We start from the raw sequence: 8,564 nt of genomic DNA, 5'->3' as shown, positions 1-8,564 counted from the left end.
TAGTGACGGTGAGGGTGCTGGGAGATCAGTTCTTCTCACACCTCTGTGAGAGTGCAGACTGATAGTATCTTTTCTTGAGAGCAATTTTACAACATGGATTAAAAGCTTTAACATCATACTTTTAACATAATAATTCCGCTCCTAGGAATTTATCATGGATGTGTAGAAATACAGAAACATTTATGATCCTGTTCATGATGGTAGGAAATGAAACAACCTCAGTGTCTGAAATTGAGGAGAGTGGCTGAGTAGAGTATAATCTGCCCAAATGAAGAAAACTCTGTTCTATTAAAAATCATGTCATAAAGAATATTTAATGATAGAAATATTGCCTAAATGTGTTAAGTGAAAAAATACAGGTTACCAACCATTAGCTATAACATGATACATTTTATATTCATGATACTTTAAAGTATAGAATAAATGTGTATAGAAAAATGTCTGAAGGAAAATATTCTGCAATATTTACAGTCATATATCTAGGCAGAAGAAATATCAATAATTTTTACTTTTAACTTATGTTTATCTATATTTTCTAAATTGCTTAAACAGATATTACTTTTTATAATTAGATAAATAATATTAATAAGGAAATAAATGCACCCCGATCTCAAGGAGTTTACAACTCCATAGCATATAATGGCACAAACTTTTTTTTTTTTTTTGATGATTGTAAATCTAGTGGGTGTTTTGGGTAAAAGCCACAAAATTTTATTTAAAGGTATTCATTAAATGTAGACCTAAATACGATTTAACTTTTGCATATTTATAAGGATTTCACTTAAATAAGCTCCTAGGTTTTTGAAGAAAAATTCTGTATTATTCACTTTTTATTCAAAATATAATTACAGCAACTATATAGAATCCTATACACTTAACCTGTATATGATTTAAGCACAGCTTGGGAAGTTATATAAATTTCAAAGAGATAAGGACAAATGTTTTCATCTGATTGGCTGATGGACAATAATGGGTACAGGACTTTTAATAATGTTGATTAGTAGAATCAGCAGTGTAATTTTCTTTACACCTGAGTCCAGATGTCCATCTAAGGCTTATGCGATCTCCTCTGGTATGTGGGCTGGGCTTCCCAGGCTTCTTGTTATCTGCATGCTCTGAGAGAGCCCACCAAGTCCCATGGTGGGTACAGGGACTACTCTGATTTTTGTTTCCCCTAACTCATGCTCAATACCTTCCCAAATAAACATGGCCTCAGCAATCTCAGGCACCTCTCCCCACATTAATTTTTGTTTCATTAATATTTATTTTTATATAGCATTTTTGTTGGTTATACATTTTCACTGTAGGAAATGTGGATATATAAAAGATACAGAAGATAATAAAAATCATTTGTTATCTCAATACTCTAAGAGAATCATTAACGATTTGGTGTATTTCTTTTCTCATTTAACATACTATGAACCTTTGCCCATTAAATATTTTGCCATCACTTATCCTCCTTCATAAAATTTTTAATAATGGCACAGTATTCATTCTATCTTATGGATGCCTCATGGCTGGTATAACTTCTTTCCTATTGTTGGACATCTAGGTTGTATAATAAACATCTGGCACATATATGTTTTTTAAATGTATCTGATGACCCTCACGTTAATTGTTAGGAGTCATATTGCTGGGTAAAACAGTAGGACTATTAATAAAATTTTTGTGACTATTATTAATATTTGCACTGTTTTAAAAAGATGACCAACTCTTGATTGGCCCTTTCACAAGGTACCTGTTAGCTCCTTTTTTCCCCGAGGAAGATAACGTGATGTATTATTTTTCTTTACATTTATTTTATTATAAGAAGGGATGATCATATCATATTTTCATGTATTTATTGATCATTAATATTTCTTCTGTAAATTGCCTATTTGTTTCCTTTGCCCACGTTTTGTTCAGATATTTAGGTTTTCCTTATGATTTTCAAATTAGTTTGTGTATTAGGGATTTTAGCCTTTTATCCATTACATAAGTTAAAATATTTCCCCTAGTTTTTTTTTTTTGTGGTAAATATATATAACATAAAATTTGCCATATTCACCATTTTAAAATGCATAATTCATTGGCATTAATTACACTCAGATTATTATGCAACCATCACCACTATTTCCAAAAACTTTCCTCATCCCAAACAGAAACCCTGTACCTACTAAGAAATAAGGCCCTATTCTCCCCTCCCCTAATCCCTAATAATCTCTAATTTACTTTAAATTTTTATGAGTTTGCCTATCTTAGATATTTCATATACGTGAAATCATATAATATTTGCCATTTTATGTCTGGCTTATTTGACTTAGAATGTTTCCAAGATTCATTCATGTTGTAGCATGTATCAGAACATCATTCTTTTTTATGGCTAAATAATATTCCATTGTCCACATATGCCACATTTCATTTATCCATTCATCTGTTGATGGATATTTAGATTTTTTTTTCTACTTTTTGTCTATTGTGAATAATGCTGCTATAAACTTTTGCATACAAGTATCCCTGTTTTCAATTCTTTTGGTTATATACTAGGAGTGGAATTGCTAGGTCATATGGCAATTCCATGATCTACTTTTTAAGAAACTATTAAACTACTGTTACTCTTAAAACCTTATAAATATCATTAACATCTAAAAGCAGAAGCTTTCTTAGCATGAGTGGCAGGTTCATACTGTCTATCTTCCTTTTTAAAAGAGAAATATCTTAAGTGGAAATCAGAATAGTCCCCTCATTCTCATTATTGAAATATTTGCTGAGTAGATCACAATTCGGTCATTAAAGAGTTGACTTGCTGCTAATGTAGGCCTAAATATAGGTTCTAAAAATAGGGTTCATGAATGACCCTTGGAACTTACAAACAAACCTTAGAGGCCACTACTCATTTATTTGACCAAATTATTTTGTCTCATGACACAGAAATGCTCCATTTTATTTCTGGTACTGTACCAAAGGTTTCATTTGGTGAATCATAAATATTTAAATACTAGCCTTGGTATTCAGTGGTCACTGAATATGTTTTAATGTGCCAGTACAGATCAATTTGAAGTTAGTTCTTAAAAGCATTTCTTTATTTGCATCTGAAGATACTTTTTAAATTTTTCTCTTCTTATGTCTATGGCCATGCTACCCTGAACACATCTGATCCCGTCTGATCTCGGAAGCTAAGCAGGGTCAGGCCTGGTTAGTACTTGGATGGGAGAACACTTAGGAAGACCAGGTGCTGTTGGACTGTAAAAAAAAAAAAAAAAAAAAAATTCTCTTCTTGACTGCCCAGATATTTTGACATCAAAAAAGTGAATCTATTCATGGTGGCCAAGACATGGAAACAAGCGAAGTATCCTTAGATAGGTAATTGGATAAAGAAGATTTGGAATATGCATCCAATGGAATATTGCTCAGCCATAAGAAAAGATGAAATACTTCCATTTGTGACAACATGGATGGATCTTGAGATTATTATGCCAAGCAAAATAAGTCAGACAGAAAAAGTTTGGAACCATATGATTTCACTCATATGTAGGATATAAAAACAAAAGCAACAAATGAACAAGACAAACAAAGAAAACAAAACATTTGAGTGTGAACTGTTCATGTGGACTGAAGTGTTAAGAAATTTTAAGTTGAAGAGGAATTGTATCTACTGAAGCAAAAATATTCCTTCATCTTACTAGAGTCTAAGATAATTTCTTAAAAAATTTTTATAGCTCTCAATAGTGACCTGATTTACTCTTGTCAACATATCAAACGTTGGGGCTAATGGGACTAAAGACGAAATGAGAAATAATGTCTTACTAAAATATTAAACTGTAAGTGCCCCATGGGACACTGAGAATTATTTTGGTTCAATTCATTAAAGCCTGAGAAACACAAATAACAGAAGAAGAAGCAAAGAAGAGAAGCAGAGGTAGCTCAATTCAGAATAATAAAATATCTTTATTGGTGTAATAAAAAGAACACCTGATACGGCTTCAGAGACCTGTCTGAGTTTGAATTCCATCTCCATCATATACTACTTGTGAGACCTTAGGCAAGTCACTTTAGTTTTCTGAGTCTCAGTTTCCTGTTTGTAAAATAGGGATTTAAAAAAAAATCCCTAACAGAGTTGTTCAGGAGATCCAAGTGTTTTTAATATTGGAAAGCTCTATACCAGTGGTTCTCAAATGAAGGCAATTTTGTCCCCATGATGGCATTTGGCAAAGTCTGAAAACATTTTTAGTTGCCACAATTGGGAGAGAGTGGACTACTGGCATCTAATGGGTAGAGGCCAGGGATGCTGCTAAACATCTCGTAATGCACAGACCAGCCCCTCATAACAATTATCCAGTCTAAAAAGTCAATAGGCCTGAGGCTGAGAAACCCTGCTAGAGAAAAACTAGTAACCGATGACTTGAAAGTGCTAAAATCATGATGCCTGACCTCTTTAATTGTGTCATCTAAGAACTTTACTTCACATGAAATGGTGAAGAGTTGCAGGTACAAACAAGAAAACAGTAGCCTGGCATTTGAGCAATAACTGGCAGAATAACTCTGTTGGCTTAGGTTGAATATCCATGCAGCTGCTCTGATCAGCATTAATAAGGCACGTCAGAGAATACCTTAGACACTTACAGAAGCAAAACGGCTATTTGACTAAGCTGTTTGCCTTATTAATATAGGTTTGTTTCTTCTAAGTCTCAGTTTCTACCTCTAAAATGAGACTTGGGAAAGGGAGTCGCAATTATGAATGAGGCTGGAAGCTCTCTGACACCAGCTCTCATCAATGCTGTTTCTACTGAGGGGACGGCATGCCACTCTTTCCTGCCCAGGTGAAGAACTATGAAGCAAAATGAAAATGTGTTTTCTTCATATGTTCTGGACATGTGGCTTTATTGCACATGTTCATAAATGAAACAGAAAATATACCACTGAAAAGTCCAGTTAGTTTAGTCAACTCTGTTAAAAGAACAGAATGGTTAATTCAATAATTAAAAAAACAATAATCTATTCACGCTAGCTGTTTGACTCCCACTGAGTCTAAACACATAAATTAATCTGGCTAGTTAAGTCAGTCGACTTAACTAAAAAGTCAGTCAATTTTCTCTATAGACATTGTAGGTGTGTGCTGGTTAGTGAAGGGCGATAAACTAGATAAAGCTATGTACTTAAAGAGATCCTTATTGTGAGTACATTACTTGGGGTTTGATTGAAGAAGAAAGCTCTTAGTAATAAGACCCCAAACTATTGACGAACAAAACAGCAGTGAAGTCAAAGGCACTGGTAGCTCACAGCATAAAAGTAATTAATAATTATCTTTAAAAGTGTTGAGCAGGTTCAAGAAGCTGGTGAATAGAGATCATTTGAAGAGATGATGCTCTTTTAGTCTCATGGAGATATAACCTTAATATGATTCTGAGTGAATCACAAAATTATGTATATCTCTAAAATTATACAAGCAATTATGAATACCCCCAATTAATAAAAAGAGAAATGCCTTTATTTGCTTAGTGGACAGGGATATTTAAAAAAAAAAAACAAGGAAAAGTGCACAGGCTATTCAATAGACATGATTAATTCTAGATGGTTCAGTCAGAAATCCTATTCAAAGAGAAAGCTATTTACCCAAAAGAAATCACCCTCTGCATTTGGTTGATTCAGAAAGTGCCTTAATTTCTCTGACATATAAAAAAGGTAGATCTTGATATCCAAATGTATACAGAATGTAAGTATTTTTAAACATTGTTGTCAGATAAGGGCTTGGAGCACATTTTTAAAGACTCTTGTGAGTCCACTGAACTTGGATCATTCCTAGCTAAGTTATCTAAAACAGTTCTTTAAAATAAAACTAATCCCTGCACTGGTGGGTTGAAAACTTCTCTTATCCCCAGGACACAAAAATAATTCCCTTTTGAACAGTAGGTAAAGTATTTTAGGCGACAGCTCTCTAGCTATGACAAGGAAAGTCAATTTTTAGGAATTAGGGATGCTAATCACAGTGTCTCAAGATGTGTATTGCTGGGGCGTAAAATATAAGACCACAAACTGACATGACTGCAATGTGCTACACTCCCTTGAAGGAGATGTAAATGGGAAGGAGACTTGGCTTCCTGGCCCTGCCATGCACGGCTTGATCTATCATAAAGGTCAAGATAATTGGCCACATACAGCAAAATCAACACCACTTGCTCTCCCCTAGCCTAGCAGATAAGCATAGAAACTCAGCTACCTGCAGGGCTAAGTGGTGGCTAGCCCAGGTGGAGGAGGAGAAGGTCTGAAAATATGCATGCAAGAACATAAGACGCTGTAATGATGCCATCAAATTTAGCATTAAACATATTTTACAATCAATTGAGATACCACAGATTGCCCCCAAACATGAAATTCTTCCAGAATTTTACCAGACTGCATACTCTTTCATGTTTATACCGTTCTAATGGTTTTGGACTCTAAAAGCTCTCAACACTATAAATGTACTTGTGTTAACAAATACAACTGCAATAAATGCAATTTCTGGTTTAATTTCATCATTAAAGTATGACTATTTGAGAATTCAATCTCTGAAACATCCCAATTAATCTTATAACCCAAAGCCAAGGTAAGCTTTGACTATAGGGTGTCAGAAAATTCACATAAAAGTAAAATAACTGAGTTACTAAAACTTGCCAAATAGATTAATAGTTTCATATTTAACAGGAACCTATGAAAGAGATTATCAAAGGCATATATTAATTTTAAAGTGTGAAGTCCATGATTAAGATGCAAAGTGAACAAGAGTGTCAATTCGTGTCACCATGCAATGATTACATATAGGACTTCACGAGTGTGTGACCTGTGCAGGTGCATAGGTCCCTGTGGCTCTGCATTTGGCTTAATGTTCTGCTGCTGCTGTCTTGAAATTCTTGATATTTTTTTTATAAACAAAGATCCCTGCATTTTTATTTGCACTGGGACTCTCAAATAACATAGCCGGTCCTAACTGTATGAACAATTTAATCCTCACATAAGTGTTTCTGTCTTAGGCTTTCTGTTAAGACTCTTCCCACGAAATATACCCTCAAAGGATAACCTAAATAGAATAGGAGGTAGCTTCCATGGAAAGCGAAAGCATTTTGGGGAAGTTGAAAATGTAAAGACAAAAATAATTATGGATTTTTAAGAAATGATTGAATATTTCCACTCCCAGGAAGTTGAGTTAAAATCATAATGTAGAAAAGCAGCTCTTTGATTGCTAACCAGAAATCACTATGGGGGAAAAAAAAATCCAATGTCTGAACCATAGGACATTGAGAAGCAAATTAATTTGAGTTCTTTTCTGAAGTTCATTTAGAAAGACTAACTGGAACCATTTCAAAGAGAACAGTTAAAGGGCTGCTGACATATGCTCAAGTTGGTCTTAATTAGCACTTGGAGTAGGTTTGTCATAGTGTTCTGGAGAGCAAGTAGAAGCATAAAACTATACTCAAGTATTAGCAGCGATTAAAAGTATGCCAGTGGGTGGGAGTGAGTAAGATTATTTACTTTATGAAATGGAAGAGCTAAGCATGACGGAAGAGCTTGCAAGAGAAAAAGTGGGCACTTTTGAGGGAAGTGTATGGGGAAAAGAACCAAAAAGCAGTATGAAAAGAGTATTATAGGGTACAAAACGCTCAAAGGAGTCAGTGAGGACTTACTACATGGGCATTAATGAGCGCTAATAAGCTCTCCAAGATTTGAGGCCTAAGGCTATTAGTCTTTTAAAAGTTCTCACACTTGTTCACAATAGATTATATCCAGGCAATCCTTCTCCCAGGAAATATATTGTACTCAGATGCAAAATAATAACTAGTGTATGTATAGTGCATCATAATTTACATAAATGATTTTTACAGGAAAGATTTTTTACGCTTATAAAATCCCTATAATGTGCATAGTATAATACCACTTGACAGATGAGATAATGAGGCTCAGAAAGGAAAGTGAATTCCCATAGAACACAAGTCATAAGGTAATAGTTATCTTATTCTAAAACTTGTGCTTTTCCCACCATAAATGTAGTGAATGGCATGTAATATGTTCTAATGTTAAAACAAGGTCAACAGCAATAATAACCACAGAGCCTCTTCTGAGGCCCTTCCTTCCTCCCTTCCACCTCCCCCTCCCCCAATTCCTTCCTTCTCATCATCTATCCACCCACCTATGCAGCCAGCCAGCCAGCCAGCCATCTGTCCATTTGTCACATAAACTTCTGGGTTAATTCCAGTTTTAAAAAAGATGATCAGTACACTCAAAGTTTTTTCTAGATCTACCATTACAGTGTTTCTTAGAAATGACCCTTGGAATGTGTCCATTAATCAGACCGATACTTTCTCCACTTATGTTTTCCAAAGGATGGCATGGGAGTAATTGAGCATGTAACAGAAATGCCTCTCATGTGACAGTCAATGAATATGACTGGTATAACAGTGAGGCTGATAGGCAACTGAGACTAACTAAAACTTGTAAGGTAAACAAAAGTTATGTTTTGTAGCCATTTGCTTCTGCCCTTGCCCCTTTCCTCCCTCATTCTCAATCCCATCTTGCAATCGCACTCTAATAAAACTTAACTTTTAATTGAC

The 8,564-nt window shown here is 34.7% G+C and overlaps 1 pseudogene; it reads left to right on the top strand.

Annotated features, from left to right (window-relative positions):
• The first annotated feature begins 3,104 nt into the window (after positions 1-3,104).
• Positions 3,105-3,223, top strand: LOC120593137 (uncharacterized; annotated as a pseudogene).
• The last annotated feature ends 5,341 nt before the right edge of the window (positions 3,224-8,564 follow it).

This window comes from Pteropus medius, unplaced genomic scaffold, assembly GCF_902729225.1.
Source record: "Pteropus medius unplaced genomic scaffold, Ma_sr-lr_union100, whole genome shotgun sequence".
NCBI lineage: Eukaryota > Metazoa > Chordata > Mammalia > Chiroptera > Pteropodidae > Pteropus > Pteropus medius.
Note: the sequence above shows the minus strand (reverse complement) of the source record. Positions and strands in the feature narration are given on the sequence as shown.